Genomic DNA, 23,667 nt, shown 5'->3' on the forward strand with positions numbered 1-23,667 from the left:
CCCTTGCTTGGTCAGTGGGCTGAAACCTGAGATCCCAACCGCTGTCCTAGCGGGAAACACCCTAAAGCATTGTCTCCAGCTCATAATCGAGCCGGCGGCAATGCGTTAGGATGCAGGGTGCACCTGCAGTGAACATTGTGATGGTGCTGGCCAGGGTCCCCTTGGGGGCCCTCTGCACCCGTTGTCCGCCAGCCTTTTCATGGCGGTGCTACTGCTATGAAATCGCTGGTGGAAAACGAGGTTGTAATTCCCAGGGCCGCGCTACTTGCAGCGCCACCCTGGCGGATTAGGACCACCGCAACCGCCAAACGGGCAGGATCTCCAGTGGAGCTGGTGGGTCCACTGTGCCACGGCTGCCATGGTCTTAATATGGCTGCGGCCCTACCGCCACCCTCGAGTTTGGCGGTCAAGTGACAGCCAGAGTCGTAATGAGTCCCTTAATCTGAAATGTGAGTTTTGCAGTATGTAAAGTGCCCCTGAAATTTTCCCCAAATAAAGTTTGGCAGGTTAAATCTGCTGAAATTTACCAGAGGTAAAATGCAAGGTAACTACCGGGACATGTGGGTTTTAGTGTGGCCATTACTAAGGCGCTAATTGTAATTGGTTCTATTTATTGGACCCAATACATTCTTATCCCTGCGCTGTTGGAATGAATAGAGTGTGTAGGAAGTTGGCTCTGTATGTGCTATTTCAAAGTAAGGAATAGCATGCACAGAGTCCAAGGGTTCCCCTTAGAGGTAAAATAGTGGTAAAAAGAGATAATACTAATGCTCTATTTTGTGGTAGTGTGGTCGAGCAGTAGGCTTATCCAAGGAGTAGTGTTAAGCATTTGTTGTACATACACATAGACAATAAATGAGGTACACACACTCAGAGACAAATCCAGCCAATAGGTTTTTGTATAGAAAAATATCTTTTCTTAGTTTATTTTAAGAACCACAGGTTCAAATTCTACATGTAATATCTCATTCGAAAGGTATTGCAGGTAAGTACTTTAGGAACTTCAAATCATCAAAATTGCATGTATACTTTTCAAGTTATTCACAAATAGCTGTTTTAAAAGTGGACACTTAGTGCAATTTTCACAGTTCCTAGGGGAGGTAAGTATTTGTTAGGTTAACCAGGTAAGTAAGACACTTACAGGGCTTAGTTCTTGGTCCAAGGTAGCCCACCGTTGGGGGTTCAGAGCAACCCCAAAGTCACCACACCAGCAGCTCAGGGCCGGTCAGGTGCAGAGTTCAAAGTGGTGCCCAAAACACATAGGCTAGAATGGAGAGAAGGGGGTGCCCCGGTTCCGGTCTGCTTGCAGGTAAGTACCCGCGTCTTCGGAGGGCAGACCAGGGGGGTTTTGTAGGGCACCGGGGGGGGACACAAGTCCACACAGAAATTTCACCCTCAGCAGCGCGGGGGCGGCCGGGTGCAGTGTAGAAACAAGCGTCGGGTTTGTAATGGAAGTCAATGGGAGATCTCGGGATCTCTTCAGCGCTGCAGGCAGGCAAGGGGGGGGTTCCTCGGGGAAACCTCTACTTGGTCAAGGGAGAGGGACTCCTGGGGGTCACTCCTCCAGTGAAAGTCCGGTCCTTCAGGTCCTGGGGGCTGCGGGTGCAGGGTCTCTCCCAGGTGTCGGGACTTAGGATTCAAAGAGTCGCGGTCAGGGGAAGCCTCAGGATTCCCTCTGCAGGCGGCGCTGTGGGGGCTCAGGGGGGACAGGTTTTTGTACTCACAGTCTTAGAGTAGTCCTGGGGTCCCTCCTGAGGTGTTGGATCGCCACCAGCCGAGTCGGGGTCGCCGGGTGCAGTGTTGCAAGTCTCACGCTTCTTGCGGGGAGCTTGCAGGGTTCTTTAAAGCTGCTGGAAACAAAGTTGCAGCTTTTCTTGGAGCAGGTCCGCTGTCCTCGGGAGTTTCTTGTCTTTTCGAAGCAGGGGCAGTCCTCAGAGGATGTCGAGGTCGCTGGTCCCTTTGGAAGGCGTCGCTGGAGCAGGATCTTTGGAAGGCAGGAGACAGGCCGGTGAGTTTCTGGAGCCAAGGCAGTTGTCGTCTTCTGGTCTTCCTCTGCAGGGGTTTTCAGCTAGGCAGTCCTTCTTCTTGTAGTTGCAGGAATCTAATTTTCTAGGGTTCAGGGTAGCCCTTAAATACTAAATTTAAGGGCGTGTTTAGGTCTGGGGGGTTAGTAGCCAATGGCTACTAGCCCTGAGGGTGGGTACACCCTCTTTGTGCCTCCTCCCAAGGGGAGGGGGCCACAATCCTAACCCTATTATGGAGGATTTCTAAAAGTCAGAGTCACCTCAGCTCAGGACACCTTAGGGGCTGTCCTGACTGGCCAGTGACTCCTCCGTGTTGCTTTCTTTGTTCCCTCCAGCCTTGCCGCCAAAAGTGGGGGCCGTGGCCGGAGGGGGCGGGCAACTCCACTAAGCTGGAGTGCCCTGCTGGGCTGTGACAAAGGGGTGAGCCTTTGAGGCTCACCGCCAGGTGTCACAGCTCCTGCCTGGGGGAGGTGTTAGCATCTCCACCCAGTGCAGGCTTTGTTACTGGCCTCAGAGTGACAAAGGCACTCTCCCCATGGGGCCAGCAACATGTCTCTGGTGTGGCAGGCTGCTGGAACTAGTCAGCCTACACAGACAGTCGGTTAAGTTTCAGGGGGCACCTCTAAGGTGCCCTCTGTGGTGTATTTTACAATAAAATGTACACTGGCATTTATTGTGCTGAGAAGTTTGATACCAAACTTCCCAGTTTTCAGTGTAGCCATTATGGTGCTGTGGAGTTCGTGTTAGACAGACTCCCAGACCATATACTCTTATGGCTACCCTGCACTTACAATGTCTAAGGTTTTGTTTAGACACTGTAGGGGTACCATGCTCATGCACTGGTACCCTCACCTATGGTATAGTGCACCCTGCCTTAGGGCTGTAAGGCCTGCTAGAGGGGTGTCTTACCTATACTGCATAGGCAGTGAGAGGCTGGCATGGCACCCTGAGGGGAGTGCCATGTCGACTTACTCGTTTTGTCCTCACTAGCACACACAAGCTGGCAAGCAGTGTGTCTGTGCTGAGTGAGAGGTCTCCAGGGTGGCATAAGACATGCTGCAGCCCTTAGAGACCTACCTTGGCATCAGGGCCCTTGGTACTAGAAGTACCAGTTACAAGGGACTTATCTGGATGCCAGGGTCTGCCAATTGTGGATACAAAAGTACAGGTTAGGGAAAGAACACTGGTGCTGGGGCCTGGTTAGCAGGCCTCAGCACACTTTCAATTGTAAACATAGCATCAGCAAAGGCAAAAAGTCAGGGGGCAACCATGCCAAGGAGGCATTTCCTTACAGAGTGCAATAAATGTAGCACTCTACTCCGGGGCAACCGTAAGTGGGGTGCAAATGTTTTCTTTCCCCGCCGCTGAGACCTGGGCTGATCTTTAGTTTATAAGGTTCAATCCTAGCATGTCAGACTCAGCCTCCTGAGTTCGGTAAATTGAATAGCGTTAAAACGGAGAACAGTTGTTTGCAGAGCTCTATTTTATGTGCCACTTTGCTCAAAACCTAATGCAAGGGTCATGTATTTCCTTGGTTAGTTCATGGGAGTGAAATTCTTTTTTTCCCTCTCTTCTCTACCCACCCGAATTGGCTATGATATTTCTTGGCAGGAAACATCCAGAATTACCTATTTTAGATATGCCAAATAGTCAAGACTTCTCTAAAGAGAAAATACTTAGTGTAGCAGGAAGTTTATAATTATAACCTATTGTACATAGAACATAATATGGTGAGCTGGCTATTGGAAAGCGATATTGGGTGGCGTTCGCTTTGGTCTAAAATCCAGTAGAATTTAAAGATAACAACATTCTTCCCTACTGGCCTTTGGAAAATTAAGTGGAAAATAAAATATTTTATGCATATTTGCTGAGTGCCATTGTGAAATCTCCTGGGTGCAGTTTGCCCATTGCTTCAGCCAGCTGGTTATACTCTCTCTCTCTCTGGAAATTTTCTTACTTCTAGAAGGTCAGCCTGGCACTGTCTGGGTGGATGTGAGACCGCTTCTCCCTGGAGGTCAGCGTGGCACTGCCTGGGTGGATGTGAGACCGCTTCTCCCTGCAGGTCAGCGTGGCACTGCCTGGGTGGATGTGAGACCGCTTCTCCCTGCAGGTCAGCGTGGCACTGCCTGGGTGGATGTGAGACTGCTTCTCCCTGGAGGTCAGCGTGGCACTGCCTGGGTGGATGTGAGACCGCTTCTCCCTGCAGGTCAGCGTGGCACTGCCTGGGTGGATGTGAGACCCCTTCTCCCTGGAGGTCAGCCTGGTTCTCTATGGGTGGATAAGAGACTGCTTCTCACTGCAGGTCAGACTGGCACTGTCTCTGTCGATGTGACATCGCTTCTCGCTGCAGGTCTAATTATTTTATCAGTCGATTGTTGCGGAGGGAGAGCAGAAGGAGAACCTGTCACGCTTATTTTGTGAAGTTAGCAGGCTAGTATTTCTCAGCCTTCGGGGTTTCCCTATATTTAGCGCATGTGTGCGTGGATTTGCGCAGTCGGTGCACCATTGCCACGCCAAAGGCAAGCTCATCTGTGCCCATTCGCACCTGGACTGTGCATTTCGCCAGGACCCCTGGACCTTTTAGGTCAGAAATGCTCTCTCTGCTGAGTTATTCAAAAGACTTCCTCCTGAGTATGAGCCCGAATGATGTGTCTCCTTCCTGCACACGGGTGGGATCTGTATGACCATTCTTATGGCATTTATTCAGGCTGTGGGTTTAGGATTCCATCTTCTATGGGGAGGCAGTATCTATGAAGGAGATAGTACCTACGATGGACAACAGGGCTCTATATATAGGAGAGGGCAGGGTTGTGACCAAATCACAGAAGGAGAAGCTTGAAGGAGTCCCAATAAATGCCAGGTCACTGATTAAGCATAATACATAATTTGCAGAGCTGGTGCTTAAATTGGATTTGGATTGGGCCTTTATTACAGAGACTTGGATGAATGCCTCCTCAGGCCCAGTGGGCACTATTCCCACAGGTTATGCGATCCTTGGACTGGACAGGGAAGATAAACAGGGTGGGGCCTAGGATTAGTGCATACTTTTAAATATCAGTCATATGGAAGTGGTTGTGTGAATTTATGTGAGGCCTTTAACTTTTCTATCAAAATTTCAACTACTGAATAATTTTTTGGTATATTAGTGTTCGATGGCATGTGTAGCTGCAGATACACATGCTGTGCACAGTCCGCCATCTGGTGTCGGGCTCGGAGTGTTACAAGTTGTTTTTCTTCGAAGAAGTCTTTTCGAGTCACGAGACCGAGGGACTCCTCCCATTTCGAGTCCATTGCGCATGGGCGTCAACTCCATCTTAGATTGGTTTTTTTTCCGCCATCGGGTTCGGACGTGTTCCTTTTCGCTCCGTGTTTCGGGTCGGAAAGTTAGTTAGAATCTCGGAAAAAAACGTCGGTATTGTTTGCGTTCGGTATTGTGTTAGTTAGAACAAATCGACACCGAATTCTGAAGAGCTCCGGTGGCCCTTCGGGGTTTTTTCGATCCCCCGTCGGGGCCTGGTCGGCCCGGCCACGTGCGACTTCAAGGCTCATGGAACGGACCCCATTCCGCTTCTGCCCAAAATGCCATCACAAGTATCCGTATACGGATCACCATCTGGTCTGTAACTTGTGCTTGTCCCCCGAGCACAAGGAGGATACTTGTGAAGCCTGTCGAGTGTTTCGGTCGAGGAAGACGCTGAGAGACCGAAGAGCCAGGAGACTGCAAATGGCGTCCACGCCGACAGGTCAAGAACGCTTCGAGGAGGAAGAAGAAGCTTTCTCCATCCGCGAGTCGGATTCTGAAGAACTCGACGCCGGAGAAAAAATATAAGCCACCACCCACAGATCCAATATATATTACAACACAACTAACACCAGACTCAGTAGTTGTGGGGGCAGCTCGTAAGAGAGCCAACTCTCATACCTCAGGCGACGCACCACCTCCAGACAAGGAGAGCCGCAAATTTGATGCTGCGGGAAAAAGGGTTGCAGCACAAGCAGCAAATCAGTGGCGTATTGCCAATTCACAAGCACTTTTGGCAAGATACGACAGGGCTCACTGGGATGAAATGCAACATTTCATCGAACACTTACCCAAGGAGTTCCAAAAAAGAGCGCAACAGGTGGTGGAAGAGGGACAAAGTATCTCAAATAATCAGATACGGTCTTCCATGGATGCAGCAGATACAGCTGCAAGGACAATAAACACTGCAGTCACAATACGAAGGCACGCATGGCTGCGCACTTCTGGGTTCAAACCGGAAATCCAGCAGGCTGTGCTCAATATGCCGTTTAATGAACAGCAATTGTTTGGGCCGGAGGTAGACACTGCCATCGAAAAACTCAAAAAGGACACCGATACAGCCAAAGCCATGGGCGCACTCTACTCCCCGCAGAGCAGAGGCACATTTCGGAAAACACCTTTTAGGGGAGGGTTTCTAGGTCAACCCACAGAAACCACAACCTCACAAACAAGGCCTACCTACCAGGGTCAATATCAAAGGGGAGGTTTTCGGGGGCAATTTAGAGGGGTCCAATTCCCAAGAAATAGAGGAAAATTCCAAGGCCCCAAAACCCCTCAAACTAAGCAGTGACTCACAAGTCACACACCCCCATCACATAACACCTGTGGGGGGAAGACTAAGCCAATTTTACAAACTTTGGGAGGAAATAACAGACACTTCGGTCTTAGCAATTATCCAGCATGGTTATTGCATAGAATTTCGCCAATTCCCTCCAAACGTCCCACCGAAAACACACAATATGTCAAAACAACATATAGATCTTCTAGGACTAGAAGTTCAAGCATTGCTACAAAAGGACGCAATAGAATTAGTTCCAATTCAACAGAAAAACACAGGAGTTTACTCACTGTACTTTCTAATACCCAAAAAGGACAAAACTCTAAGACCAATACTAGATCTCAGAACACTAAATACCTACACCAAATCAGACCACTTTCACATGGTCACGTTACAAGACGTAATCCCACTGCTCAAACAGCAAGACTACATGACAACATTAGATCTAAAAGATGTGTATTTCCATATACCAATACATCCTTCACACAGGAAATACCTAAGGTTCGTATTCCAAGGAATACATTACCAATTCAAAGTGTTGCCATTTGGAATAACAACTGCGCCAAGAGTTTTTACAAAATGTCTGGCAGTAGTAGCTGCACATATCAGAAGGCAACAAATACACGTGTTCCCGTACTTAGACGACTGGTTAATCAAAACCAACACGCTAAGACAATGTTCACAGCACAGAAACTACGTCATACAGACCCTTCACAGGCTAGGTTTCTCGATTAACTACGCGAAGTCACACCTTTTGCCGTGTCAAACACAGCAATACTTAGGAGCGACAATCAACACAGCAAAAGGGATTGCCACTCCAAGTCCACAAAGGGTTCAAACATTTCACAAGGTAATACAGGCCATGTATCCAACACAAAAGATACAAGTCAAAATGGTAATGAAACTCCTAGGCATGATGTCTTCATGCATAGCCATTGTCCCAAACGCAAGATTGCACATGCGGCCCTTACAACAGTGCCTAGCATCACAATGGTCACAAGCACAGGGTCAACTTCTAGATCTGGTGTTGATAGACCGCCAAACATACATCTCGCTTCTATGGTGGAACAGTACAAATTTAAACAAAGGGCGGCCTTTCCAAGGTCCAGTGCCACAATACGTCATAACGACGGATGCTTCCATGACAGGGTGGGGAGCACACCTCAATCAACACAGCATCCAAGGACAATGGGACATACATCAGAGGCAGTTTCACATAAATCACTTAGAACTGTTGGCAGTATTTCTAGCGCTGAAAGCATTTCAACCCATAATAACCCAAAAATACATTCTTGTCAAAACAGACAACATGACAACAATGTATTATCTAAACAAACAAGGAGGGACACACTCGACACAGTTGTGCCTCCTAACACAAAAAATATGGCATTGGGCGATTCACAACCACATTCGCCTAATAGCACAATTTATTTCAGGGATTCAGAACCAGTTGGCAGACAATCTCTCTCGAGATCACCAACAAACCCACGAATGGGAAATTCACCCCCAAATACTAAACAATTACTTTCAAATTTGGGGAACACCTCAAATAGATCTATTTGCAACAAAAGAAAACTCAAAATGCCAAAACTTCGCATCCAGGTACCCACAAGATCAATCCCAAGGCAATGCTCTATGGATGAACTGGTCAGGGATATTTGCGTACGCTTTTCCCCCTCTCCCTCTCCTTCCATATCTAGTAAACAGGTTGAGTCAAAACAAACTCAAACTCATACTAATAGCACCAACATGGGCAAGGCAACCTTGGTACACAACACTACTAGACCTTTCAGTAGTACCTCATGTCAAACTACCCAACAGACCGGATCTGTTAACACAACACAAACAACAGATCCAACATCCAAATCCAGCATCGTTGAATCTAGCAATTTGGCTCCTGAAATCCTAGAATTCGGGCACTTAGACCTCACACAGGAATGTATGGAGGTCATAAAAAAAGCTAGAAAACCTACCACTAGACACTGCTATGCAAATAAGTGGAAAAGATTTGTTTATTACTGCCATAATAATCAAATTCAACCTTTACACGCATCTGCAAAAGAAATAGTAGGATACTTACTACATTTGCAAAAATCTAACCTAGCTTTCTCTTCCATTAAAATACATCTTACGGCAATTTCTGCTTACCTACAAATTACGCACTCAATTTCATTGTTTAGGATACCAGTCATAAAGGCGTTTATGGAAGGCCTAAAGAGAATTATACCACCAAGAACACCACCAGTTCCTTCATGGAACCTCAACATTGTCCTAACACGACTCATGGGTCCACCTTTTGAGCCCATGCACTCTTGTGAAATGCAATACTTAACGTGGAAAGTTGCATTTTTAATTGCCATCACATCTCTAAGAAGAGTGAGTGAGATTCAAGCATTTACCATTCAAGAACCATTTATTCAAATACACAAAAATAGAGTTGTTCTACGGACCAATCCTAAATTTTTACCAAAAGTAATTTCACCGTTTCACCTAAATCAAACGGTAGAATTACCAGTGTTCTTTCCACAGCCAGATTCTGTAGCCGAAAGAGCACTACATACATTAGACATCAAAAGAGCACTAAAGTACTACATTGACAGAACAAAACTAATTCGAAAGACAAAACAATTATTTGTCGCCTTTCAAAAACCTCATACAGGAAATCCAATTTCAAAACAAGGCATTGCTAGATGGATAGTTAGGTGCATTCAAACCTGCTATCTTAAAGCTAAAAGAGAACTGCCTATTACACCAAAGGCACACTCAACCAGAAAGAAAGGTGCTACCATGGCCTTTCTAGGAAATATTCCAATGAACGAAATATGTAAGGCAGCGACATGGTCTACACCTCATACATTTACCAAGCACTACTGTGTAGATGTGCTAACTGCACAACAAGCAACAGTGGGTCAAGCTGTATTAAGAACATTATTTCAAACTACTTCAACTCCTACAGGCTGAACCACCGCTTTTGGGGAGATAACTGCTTACTAGTCTATGCACAGCATGTGTATCTGCAGCTACACATGCCATCGAACGGAAAATGTCACTTACCCAGTGTACATCTGTTCGTGGCATTAGTCGCTGCAGATTCACATGCGCCCACCCGCCTCCCCGGGAGCCTGTAGCCGTTTAGAAGTAGATCTTAAACATTTGTACATTTGTAAATATATTACTTAAAACTTTATTATGTACATACGCATTCACTCCATTGCATGGGCACTATTACTAGCATACACAACTCCTACCTCACCCTCTGCGGGCAAAACAATCTAAGATGGAGTCGACGCCCATGCGCAATGGACTCGAAATGGGAGGAGTCCCTCGGTCTCGTGACTCGAAAAGACTTCTTCGAAGAAAAACAACTTGTAACACTCCGAGCCCAACACCAGATGGCGGACTGTGCACAGCATGTGAATCTGCAGCAACTAATGCCACGAACAGATGTACACTGGGTAAGTGACATTTTCCATATAGGCCACCAGGCCCTAGGTCTGGATTTTCAGTTGATTTTGCTAATGTGATTGAACCATATCTGACCAAGAATATAATTGCCCTTTTGGGTGATTTTGACTTCCATCTTGAAGATACTAATGGCATAGATTCGAGAGCACTAATAAGTACCTTGGCATCTCTGGGACTTGAACTACTGGTGGGAGTCCCCACACAGATAGCAGGACATACCCTGGATGTTTTTTTTTTTTCTTTTCAAAATGATGCGAGGTTGACAGTGCAGGAAGCACTACCACTAGGGTGGTCAGATCATCTGGCAATAGGTTTCAATTTGGAACCCTTTTCAACCCAGATTAAGAATTCTGTGTCTGCCACTGCAACCCTAAAAAGAATTTGGGAAGGGGTATGAGCAACATCTTTTGGAAACGCTTTAGGGTGTACCCCTCACTTACAGGGGGATGATAGGTCTCTGGGCTAGAAAAGTAATGGAATGACTCACCACCACAGCAGAGGTTCCAGATCTGACGCCTTCTTACTGCCTTGTGGGGTGCCGCAGGGCTCCTTTTTGAGTCCAACACTCACCGCTGGGCAGACTGATTCAGTCATTTGGACTTCAAGCAGTTTCATATGCGGATGATACACAGATCATTGTGTCTATCTCAGAGGACTTGGTAGCCACTGCGGCCAACTGTAAGGACTGCATGAACGCGGTGGCCTTATGGATGAGTAAAAACTGTCTAAAGTTGAATCGCAAAAAAATCGAGGTATTACTGTTTGGAAGTCATTCATCATTATGAAATCAGACTTGGTGGCCAGAGGAGTTATGGACACTACCCGCCCCTACGAGTGCAGCAAAAAACTTGGATATCTGGATGGACACGGAATTAACCTTTGAGTGACAGTTCGCCCATACAGTAGCAACCGGCTTCTGGATTATTAGAACACTATGGAAAATCTTTCTTTATATTCCTCTTCTGGCTCAGAAACAGGTGGCCCTTGCTCCTATTTCATCCAGAATGGACTATTGCAATGCTGTTCTACTAGAAGCTAACAAAACTGCCCTAGCTAAATTCCAACTTTTGCAAAATGCCACAGCAAGGCTGATACTGGAAGTCCCAAAATATGTCTGTTCTACGTAAGCTTCACTGGTTTCCTATGTAGACAAGAGTGATGTTAAAGGCCATGTGTATTGTGCAAAAGGCACTATATGGCACCGTGATGGGGGTAATCAGTCATGTTTCATTGGTACTCCCCACAGATGTCTCTTAGATAGGCAAAGCGGAACCTGGTTGCTTTTACCAGAGTGCACAGGAAGAGATGGGGAGGAACCGATTATTCGGTGGCAGCTGCCAGTATTTGGAAGTCCCTCCCCCCTCACATTGCCAGGATTAAATGCCCCTGCCTTTTAGAAAAGGCTTAAAAACCGGACTCTTCTCTTTGTAATATCCCGGCATGTGCCTAGGTTGAAGCTGGGATCTGTGTGCAGGACTTTTTGGCTATCCTCTTTTTGTTAGTTTCTGTAAAGGAAAGGGGGAGGGGGCAGAATACCTCTGGGTTAGCACTCAGCGCCTAGACTCCTTAGGGCATTGCTGCGCTCTATAAATGTATTATTCATTCAGGTCAACCTGGGGTTCTCTGAGTGGATGAGAGACTGCTTCTCCCTGTGGATCAACTTGGCATTCTCCGGGTGGATGAGAGTTTGCTTCTCCCTGCAGGTCATCCTGGCGCTGTCTAGATGTATGTGAGACACTTCTCCCTGCAGGTCAGCCTGATGCTCTCCAGGGAGATGTGAGACCACAAGGTCCGAAATACCTTCACGGGAGATTCACACATTATGCCACCAATCGAACCTTAAGATCGCCCTCCGCCAATCTTCTTAAACCTCCCCTGTTTGGACTCAAAACCAGAGGAGGACAAATCCTTTACAGTCTTAGGGTCCTAAGCTTGGATACAACTTCCCAAGTCTTTGAGATTCAGTGAGTCGGAAGCGCTTTTTAGAAAACTGCTTAAGACTTGGATGTTTAATGCTCCTGAGGCTCTTTGTCAGTCACTTATTTAGCAAAATCGTTTTCCCCAGGCTTCTCCCACTATAGCCACTCTTTGCAGCACCAGGATGCTCCCTTGAGAGTGAAAGTTTGCGCTGTACACATTTAATATTTGTTCATTCATTCTCCCTGCAGGTCAGCATGGTGCGCTCTGGGGTGATGTGAGACTGATTCTCCCTGCAAGTCAGCACAGCATTCTCTTCTTGGATCAGGCTGGCGCTCTCCTCGTTGATGAGACTGTTTCTCCCTGCAGCTCAGCCTGTCGCTCTCTGGGTGGATGTGAGACGGCTTCTCCCTGCAGCTCAGCCTATCATTCTCTGGGTGGATGAGCACTTCTCCCTGCAGGTCAGCCTGGCACTCTGTGGGTGGATGACAGCCACTTCTCCCTGCAGGTCAGCCTGGCGCTCTCTGGGTGGATGTGAGACGGCTTCTCCCTGCAGCTCAGCCTATCATTCTCTGGGTGGATGAGCGCTTCTCCCTGCAGGTCAGCCTGGAGCTCTCTGGGTGGATGTGAGACCGCTTCTCTCTGGAGGTCAGCCTGGCGCTCTCTGGGTGGATGTGAGACCACATCTCCCTGCCGGTCACACTGGCACTCTCTGGGTGGATGTGAGACCACTTCTCCCTGCAGGCCAGCCTGGCACTCTCTGGCTGGATGTATGACTGCTTCTCCCTGCAGGTCGCTCTGGTGCTTTCTGGGTGGATGTGAGATTGCTTCTCCCTGCAGGTCCACCCGGCGCTCTCTGGGTGGATGTGAATCCGCTTCTCTCTGCAGGTCAGCCTGATGCTTTTTGTGTGGACGTAAGACGCTTCTCCCTGCAGGTCAGCCTGGCGTTGTCTGGGTGAATGAGAGACTGCTTCTTGCAGGACATCATGATGCTCTCTGGGTGGATAAGAGACTGAATTTGCACCCTCTGGGAGGATGTGAGGTTGCTTCTTCCTGCAGGTCAGCCTTGGTGGATGTGAGACTGCTTCTCCAAGCAGGTCAGCCTGGCGCTTTCTTGCTGGATGTGGGGTGGCTTCTCCTTGCAGGTCAACCTGGAGCTCTCTGGGTGGATAAGAGACTGCTTCTGGCACCCTCTGGGTGGATGTGAGACTGCTTCTCCCTGCAGGTCAGCCTGGCGCTCTCTTGGTGGATGTGAGACAGCTCCCACAGGTCAGTCTGGCGCTCTCTTAGTGGTTTTGAGACGGGTCACCCTGCAGGTCAGTCTGGCCATCTCCGGGTGGATGAGAGACCACTTCTCCCTGCAAGTCAGTCGGCGCTCTGTTGGTGGATGTGAGACGGGTCTCCCTGCAGGTCAGCTTGGCACTCTTTGGGTGGATGGTTTACCCTTGTCCTAGACATTCTGTGCTTCCTTCAGTCCTCTCTGACTGTGATACTTTTCTTCACTCAGCAGGACTTCCTGGCACTCGGAATGAGAACCTCTGCTTTCCTCCACATGTTCGACTGCCCCCCCGGCACCTTCTCGCTCTTCTGTTTAGAGCTGACTCAGCGGTCCTGTATCAGCATTTCTCACCCACTCAGCTCTTCTGCCAAGATTTGCGTGTAAATTATTGATCCACTTTCTTGATAGCTCTGTGCATCATTTTTAGTTTATACCTTCAACAAAAATCTCAACCTCCAAGGGCCTTGTGTCGAAAGATTGAAGGTAGCATAAGTTCACCCAACGGAGACCTGCGAATAGTTTGTGTTAGTTTTATGTAAGGTGTATGTGGTTGTTGGATCTCGCTGTGAGGTTCACTGTTACTCTGCTGGAAGGATGTCACCCTCATTTCTAACCTTCCCAAGAATGCTCCTTGGCCCAGGTCATACAAGTCACATCCCAAATGTCCTTGTTGGTTGAGGGGGCGACGGTAGTGAAGAGTTGAGCAGTTGGCTTTTGACCCCTTTGATATCACAAGAAATGACATCCCTGATGTACCCATGCTGGGGATCATTGATGAGGCCTAGCGAAACTTTGGATCCTGTTGGGTTCATTGTAATTACTGACCTGCATTCTTTATAAATAAGAAATTTCTCATTAGTCTAATAAATTTCATGCCTTGCATATGTGGGCAACCCACCTCTCTCTGCGCTCAAAATTCATTAGCATTCTGAGAGAGGACTGAAGTCCTGTGTATATCTGAATGTTTACATGCCAATTATTCTTTGATGCACAGACAGTTGAGGCAGAAATATCATAAAACCCGTGCCAGCAGCATTTCAACATGCAAAAGTCATCAAATGGTCAGACTTTTTGAATGAGTATTGATAATGCCTTTATTTTTTTGTGTGCAAGGACCTGCTTGCATCCCCACCTCAGTAAGCAATGATGTTAGCAGTAATGATTTAAGGGCGCTAGGAGTGCCATTTTTGTGCTCTTAAATTCAGACCCTGGTGCAGTAATGGCCCTAATCTTGCTCTGACACCTGGATGTGAACTCGTGGGACGGGGTGACCACCTCATCTCGTTTAGCCAGCAGAGTCCATTGCAGGTGGATGATGTGATCCAGTCTATAGTGCCATTGTCACCTGCCATAGATGAGTGTGCAGGTCCTATTTCTTGACCTGCCCGAAGGGCTTCCTTCCATTCCTTTATTTATGCCCTGGCAATAGTTCCAGCAAGGGGTCTACAGTGCTTATGAATGGGCAGAAAGGAGAATGCATCAGATGATCTAGGGCAGTGCTTTAAATGGGAAAATAAAAGTGCAGGTACTCACCAATTGAGCTATGATCGAGGAGGTGTGACGAGGAAGCGGGTTTAGGGGTGGGGTGAGGGGGCGGAGCTACTGTGAAACATTTACTGGGAATCAAGATTTTCATAGCATGAGTAATAACAGTTGTATTGTATTGTAATCGTATTTATATAGCGCTTACTACCCCTGACGAGGCGTCGAAGCGCTTTTCGATGAGTAGCACGCTACTCCGGAACCCAACAAGAATTAGTGATGGATTAGTATTGTTTAATAATGAGTACAGTTTTAGTAGTATTATGAGTTAATTTGAGCCGCAGATATGAGAGTTTGTTAGATTGACTGGAGTAATGGAGGGGTGGAGGAGGAAAGAAATCCAGAAGTGTTAATTGGGAGTATATCCTTCATTTACTCAACCCAAAGGCTTGGGATGAATAAAGGGGGGCGGAGGGGGAAGGGTATGTGGAAGGGTTAGGGAGAGCATAGTAGCAGGGTGAAATTAATGCAGGAGAATTTAGTAGGGTTGTGTGGGAGGTCACAGAGGTAGAGTGAGGTTTGGTGAGTTAGATGTGGAGGTGGAGGGAAGAGGTTAGGCAGAGATATTTAGGAGATGAAAGTGGTAGAAGGGATTTGGGATGAGTCAGAGTGAGAATGGAGGATAGTTTGATAGAGACATGACATAAGAGTGATGAATAGATAAGTGTGATAAGATGAGAGCAGGAATTCATAGATATCTAGTATAACAACCCAAAACCAGGAGCCATGCAATGATCCACGAACATGCCAAGCACAGAAACAACATATACACATACATACACATATATATATATATATGTTCGATGGCATGTGTAGCTGCAGATACACATGCTGTGCACATCCCGCCATCTGGTGTTGGGCTCGGAGTGTTACAAGTTGTTTTTCTTCGAAGAAGTCTTTTCGAGTCACGAGATCGAGGGACTCCTCCCATTTCGGCTCCATTGCACATGGGCGTCGACTCCATCTTAGATTGTTTTTTTTCCGCTATCGGGTTCGGACGTGTTCCTTTTCGCTCCGTGTTTCGGGTCGGAAAGTTAGTTAGAATCTCAGAAAAATCGTCGGTATTGTTTGCGTTCGGTATCGGGTTAGTTACAACAGATCGACACCGACTTTTGAAGAGCTCCGGTGGCCCTTTGGGGTTTTTTCCATCCCCCCCTTCGGGGCCTGGTCGGCCCGGCCACGTGTCTCTTCAAGGCTGATGGAACGGACCCCATTCCGCTTCTGCCCAAAATGTCATAACAAGTATCCATATACAGATCAGCATCTGGTCTGTAACTTGTGTCTGTCTCCAGAGCACAAGGAGGATACCTGTGAAGCCTGTCGAGCGTTTCGGTAGAGGAAAACATTAAGAGACCGAAGAGCGAGAAGACTGCAGATGGCGTCGGCGCCGACAGGACAAGGGCGTTTCGAGGAGGAAGAAGAAACCTTCTCCATCCATGAATCGGACTCGACGAGCTCCATCCAGAAGAAACGCCGAAAACCGTGAGTAAGACGTCGAAACATAAGACTCACGAGAAGACAACAAAAGCCCAGGGGACGCCACCGCCAACAGGCCATGGCTTAACCTGAAAAATAGGTGACCGATCATCGGCACCGAAAAAGGGCATGCATGTGACGAAGTCATCCGACTCCGGTCGAGATACCGCCACACAACAATCTCGGGCCCGAGACAGTGGCTCCGAGCAGATTCGGCACTGAGACAGTGGCACCGAAATGGTTCGGCACCGAGACACCACGACGCCGAAAATAAAGAAGGTTTCCTCGGAGCCCAAAAAGGCGACCGAAAAGATTTCGATTCCGAAACATCCAGCCTCATAACCGAAAACAGGTTCCTACACAGAGGAACAGGGATTGTCCTCCCAGATGCAAGGACATAAGTTCGGAGAGGAACTTGAATCTGTTGAGCCAGACTTCACTCAAAGAAGGCTCCACATTCAGAAAGACACAGGGAAGATAAGCACTCTTCCCCCAATTAAAATGAAAAGAAGACTTGCCTTTCAAGAAAAGGACAAGCAGCCACAGGCAAAGGTGGCAAGACAAACAACTCCACCACCATCTCCACCACCATCAATGCACACATCACCGGTAGCCACTCCACCACTGATGTAATCCCCGACTCATACTGCAATGAGTCAAGATGATCCTGATGCATGGGACCTTTATGATGCTCCTGTATCAGATAACAGCCCAGACTGTTACCCTGCGAGGCCCAGGGGTGTGGAATTTATTAAAATATCTACTTGTCCAGGGGACAAGTTGCTTCTCAAATCTTTGCGACCCCCTTGTGAATGGCGGCCCTCACAGGGATGGTGGCCTGCTGGAGACAGCAGACCACCATGTCTTTGACTGCTTTTCAATAAAGCAGTTTTTTGTTGTTGTAATGCAGCCCGTTTTCCTTAAAGGAAAACGAGATGCATTACTAAAACGAAAAATGAAACGTTTTCGTTTCATTTTTTCAGAGCAGCCTGCTCTGAAATTTTTTTACAGTGACATTCACAATGGGGAAGGGGTCCCATGGGGACCCCTTCCCTTTTGCGAAAGTGTTAGCACCCATTTGAAATGGGTGCAAACTGTGATTGGTTTGCGCCCGCGTTCGCGGTCACAAAACAATCCTACATTGCACTGCGAGTCGCAATTAGGAAGGGAACACCCCTTCCTAATTGCGAGTGGCAAACCTGTTTTGCGATTCGGTAACCAGGTTACCGAATCGCAAAACTGGGTTTGTGCATCGCAATGTGCTTTTTGCCCGTCGCAAACAGCGAAAGTCGCTGTTTGCGACATGCAAAAAGCTACCTACATTTGGGTCTTGGTCCCTAATTAGGTCTGGTGTTAACAAAGACATTTTGTTTTTATTAAACTTCTATTTCTCTCTCTTTCGGCTGGCTTTACTGCGAGTGATCGCATTCTGCTCTTCCACAAAGAGCATATTGGCACACAAAGTAGTTTGGTTCAGTGTCAGGAACTACAGTGGCAATCAGTGACGTAACGAAACTGGAGGGTGCCCCTTTGCAAAGAACATGGAGGAGCCCCCTCTCCAGACTCACTCAGGGCAGGTGCTGTGCTGAAAGGGCCCCCTGGAGAGCGGCTGCGGGGCCTTTGTTATGCCACTGGTGGCAACGTGTGCTTTTTAGAGTTCAAAAACGTTTGGGTTTTTTTTTGCCAGTGTTTGTTACAATGTTGAGGGCCTGGTAGCTCCCACAACAATAAAGTGTTACAAAAGCCATGTCAAAACAAGACACGCATTGATGAGACTAAAAGACTTATAAAAATATGTCAGTTCAGTTGGCTTTGTCAGTGTTTGTTTATTTTCATGCTTCCCATAATCGTGTTGAAAATGGTTACACTGATTTTCCATTAGAAATATTTTTGGGAAATACTAGCATGCATCAACACATTTTACTAAATGACACTTCATTTGCATCTAATCAGAGAGCATTCTGGGAGCATTATACTTAGCCTCATAGCCTAAACTTTTCAAACATGTTTTTTTTTTTTTTGTACTGGAACCAACGTCAGTAGTGAAGTGTGACCTTAAAACATTTATTTACAGCACTCACCCTAATAATGAAGGCTTTCAAATAATGAACCATAAATACAAGTTCGAACAGCATTATCTTTTGGAAACACATTACCTCAACTGCAGAGAGTTCTACTCTCTGCAAACAGGCAGCCAAAGGGTTTGTGCTGCAGAGGGTTGGGCCTACTTGTCCCAAGGACAAAGTAAACATAAAAACTTGTTGCCCTTGACCCCAAACAAGATGTCCCGGGCGTGGAGGCCGTCGCCACCTGAAGACAGTACATCCTACACGCAGGTGGTCTCAAGGGCAGCTGCGTTTCATAACGTCACCTTGCATTCAGAACCAATTGAGGATGACTTTTTGTTTAATACACTCTCCTCCACTCATAGCCAATACCAAAGCTTACCTATGCTCCCGGGAATGATAAAACATTCCAAACAAATATTTCAGGATCCTGTAAAAGGTAGAGCCATAACTCCAAGGGTGGAGAAGAAGTACAAGCCACCACCAACAGACCCTGTTTATATTACGCAGCAATTAACACCAGATTCTGTGGTTGTTGGGGCAGCTCGCAAGAGAGCAAACTCTCATACCTCGGGAGCTGCACCACCTCCAGACAAGGAGAGTCGCAAATTCGATGCTGCGGGTAAAAGAGTTGCAGCACAAGCAGCAAACCAATGGCGTATTGCCAATTCACAAGCACTTTTGGCAAGATACGATAGAGCTCATTGGGACGAAATGCAGCATTTCATAGAACACTTACCCAAAGAGTTCCAGAAAAGGGCACAACAAGTGGTAGAAGAAGGACAAAGTATCTCCAATAATCAGATACGGTCATCAATGGACGCAGCAGATACGGCTGCAAGGACAGTAAATACTGCAATAACGATAAGAAGACACGCATGGTTGCGTACGTCAGGATTCAAGCCGGAAATACAACAAGCCGTGCTGAATATGCCCTTTAATGAACAGCAGTTGTTTGGGCCGGAAGTCGACACTGCTATCGAAAAACTCAAAAAAGATACTGATACCGCAAAAGCCATGGGCGCACTCTACTCCCCACAAAGCAGAGGCACATTTCGCAAAACACAATTTAGGGGAGGATTTCGAGGTCAACCTACAGAGGCCACAACCTCACAAGCAAGACCCACTTATCAAACCCAATATCAGCGGGGAAGTTTTCGGGGGCAATATAGAGGGGGACAATTCCCAAAAAATAGAGGGAAGTTCCAAAGCCTCAAAACGAGCAGTGACTTCCAAGTCACACATCCCCAACACATAACACCTGTGGGGGGGAGACTAAGCCAATTTTACAAACATTGGGAAGAGATAACAACAGACACTTGGGTACTGGCAATTATCCAGCATGGTTATTGCATAGAATTTCTCAAATTCCCTCCAAACGTCCCACCGAAAACACACAATATGTCAAAACAACATATAGATCTTCTAGGACTAGAAGTTCAGGCATTACTACTAAAAGAAGCAATAGAATTAGTACCAAAACACCAGAAAGGAACAGGAGTTTACTCTCTGTACTTTCTCATACCCAAAAAAGACAAGAGTCTGAGACCTATATTAGATCTCCGAACATTAAATACCTACATCAAATCAAATCACTTTCACATGGTGACATTACAAGACGTAATCCCACTACTCAAACAACAAGACTACATGACAACACTAGACCTAAAGGATGCATATTTCCATATACCGATACATCCTTCACACAGAAAGTACTTAAGGTTTGTATTCCAAGGGATACATTAACAATTCAAGGTGTTGCCATTTGGAATAACAATTGCGCCAAGAGTTTTTACAAAGTGCCTAGCAGTCGTAGCTGCACATATCAGAAGGCAGCAAATACATGTGTTCCCGTACCTAGACGATTGGTTAATCAAAACCAACACGCTAGAGAGGTGTTCACAACACACAAAGTATGTCATAGAAACCCTCCACAAACTAGGTTTCTCAATCAACTACACAAAGTCACACCTTCTGCCGTGTCAAACACAGCAATACTTAGGGGCGACAATCAACACAGCAAAAAGGATTGCCACTCCAAGTCCACAAAGGGTTCAGGCATTTCACAATGTAATACAGGCCATGTATCCAAATCAAAAAATACAAGTCAAAATGGTGATGAAACTCCTAGGCATGATGTCCTCATGCATAGCCATTGTCCCAAACGCAAGGTTGCACATGCGGCCCTTACAACAGTGCCTAGCATCACAGTGGTCACAGGGTCAAATTCTAGATCTGGTGTTGGTAGACCGCCAAACATACACCTCGCTTCAATGGTGGAACAGTATAAATTTAAACCAAGGGCGGCCTTTCCAAGACCCAGTGCCACAATATGTAATAACGACAGATGCCTCCATGATAGGGTGGAGAGCACACCTCAATCAATACAGCATGCAAGGACAATGGGACACTCACCAAAAACAGTTTCAAATAAATCACTTAGAACTATTGGCAGTATTTCTAGCGCTGAAAGCATTTCAACCCATAATAAGCCACAAACACATTCTTGTCAAAACAGACAATATGACAACGATGTATTGCCTAAACAAACAGGGAGGGACACACTCAACACAGTTGTGTCTCCTGTCACAGAAAATATGGCATTGGGCGATTCACAACCACATTCGCCTAATAGCACAATTTATTCCAGGAATTCAGAATCAGTTAGCAGACAATCTCTCTCGGGATCACCAACAGATCCACGAATGGGAGATTCACCCCCAAATACTGAATACTTACTTCCAGAGTTGGGGAACACCACAAATAGATCTATTTGCAACAAAGGAAAACGCAAAATGCCAAAACTTCGCATCCAGGCACCCACAAGATCAGTCTCAGAGCAATGCGTTATGGATGAGTTGGTCAGGGATATTTGCTTACGCTTTTCCCCCTCTCCCACTCCTTCCATATCTAGTAAACAAGTTGAGTCAAAACAAACTCAAACTCATACTAATAGCGCCAACATGGGCAAGACAACCTTGGTACACAACACTACTAGACCTCTCAGTAGTGCCTCATGTCAAACTACCAAACATACCAGATCTGTTAACGCAACACAAACAACAGATCAGACACCCAAATCCAGCATCGCTGAATCTAGCAATCTGGCTCCTGAAGTCCTAGAGTTCGGACACTTAGACCTTACACATGGATGTATGGAGGTCATAAAACAAGCTAGGAAACCTACCACTAGACATTGCTATGCAAATAAGTGGAAAAGATTTGTTTATTACTGCCATAATAATCAAATTCAACCCTTACACGCATCTGCCAAAGACATCGTAGGATGCTTACTACATCTGCAAAAGTCAAAGCTAGCTTTTTCTTCCATTAAGATACATCTTACAGCAATTTCAGCTTACCTGCAAATTACGCACTCAACTTCTCTATTTAGGATACCAGTCATAAAAGCATTTATGGAAGGTCTAAAGAGAATTATACCACCAAGAACACCACCAGTTCCTTCATGGAACCTCAACACTGTCTTAACACGACTCATGGGTCCACCATTTGAGCCCATGCACTCTTGTGAAATGCAATACTTAACATGGAAAGTTGCATTTTTTAATTGCCATCACATCTTTAAGAAGAGTAAGTGAGATTCAAACATTTACCATACAAGAACCATTTATTCAAATACACAAGCATAAAGTAGTTCTACGGACAAATCCTAAATTTTTACCAAAAGTCATATCACTGTTCCACTTAAATCAAACAGTAGAATTACCAGTGTTCTTCCCACAGCCAGACTCTGTAGCTGAAAGAGTACTACATACATTAGACATCAAAAGAGCGTTAATGTACTACATTGACAGAACAAAAATAATTCGAAAAACAAAACAATTATTTATTGCTTTCCAAAAACCTCATACAGGAAATCCAATTTCAAAACAAGGCATTGCTAGATGGATAGTTAGGTGCATTCAAACCTGCTATCTTAAAGCAAACAGAGAACTGCCTATTACACCAAAGGCACATTCAACTAGAAAGAAAGGTGCTACCATGGCCTTTCTAGGAAATATTCCAATGACCGAAATATGTAAGGCAGCTACATGGTCTACGCCTCATACATTTAGCAAACACTACTGTGTAGATGTGCTAACGGCACAGCAAGCCACAGTAGGCCAAGCAGTACTACGAACATTGTTTCAAACAACTTCAACTCCTACAGGCTGAACCACAGCTTTTGGGGACATAACTGCTTGCTAGTCTATGCACAGCATGTGTATCTGCAGCTACACATGCCATCGAACGGAAAATGTCACTTACCCAGTGTACATCTGTTCGTGGCATTAGTCGCTGCAGATTCACATGCGCCCACCCGCCTCCCCGGGAGCCTGTAGCCGTTTAGAAGTTGATCTTGAACATCTGTATATTTGTAAATATATTACTTTAAATTACATATGTACACACGTATTCACTCCATTGCATGGGCACTATTACTAGCATATACAACTCCTACCTCACCCTCTGCGGGGAAAACAATCTAAGATGGAGTCGACGCCCATGAGCAATGGAGCCGAAATGGGAGGAGTCCCTCGATCTCGTGACTCGAAAAGACTTCTTCGAAGAAAAACAACTTGTAACACTTCGAGCCCAACAGCAGATGGCGGGATGTGCACAGCATGTGAATCTGCAGCGACTAATGCCACGAACAGATGTACACTGGGTAAGTGACATTTTCCATATACACACACACACACACATGAATACACACACATATGCACATACAATACATAATTAGAATCATGGGTAAAAAATACTTAGTCAGACAGGTTTAAAGAGTGTGTGTGTATTTTATTGTTATGACAGTAGCAATACATATTTTCCAAAGAAACTATAAATAAATAGAAATATACATATAATCTGAAAAAAATGTTTATCCACATAGGCATATGCAGTTCATAGTTGTTTGAAAAAGGTGGTTGTAAGGAAATGCCTCCTTGGCATGGTTGCCCCCTGACTTTTTGCCTTTGCTGATGCTATGTTTACAATTGAAAGTGTGCTGAGGCCTGCTAACCAGGCCCCAGCACCAGTGTTCTTTCCCTAACCTGTACTTTTGTATCCACAATTGGCAGACCCTGGCATCCAGATAAGTCCCTTGTAACTGGTACTTCTAGTACCAAGGGCCCTGATGCCAAGGAAGGTCTCTAAGGGCTGCAGCATGTCTAATGCCACCCTGGAGACCTCTCACTCAGCACAGACACACTGCTTACCAGCTTGTGTGTGCTAGTGAGAACAAAATGAGTAAGTCGACATGGCACTCCCCTCAGGGTGCCATGCCAGCCTCTCACTGCCTATGCAGTATAGGTAAGACA

This window comes from Pleurodeles waltl, chromosome 7 (assembly GCF_031143425.1).
Source record: "Pleurodeles waltl isolate 20211129_DDA chromosome 7, aPleWal1.hap1.20221129, whole genome shotgun sequence".
Classification (NCBI taxonomy): domain Eukaryota; kingdom Metazoa; phylum Chordata; class Amphibia; order Caudata; family Salamandridae; genus Pleurodeles; species Pleurodeles waltl.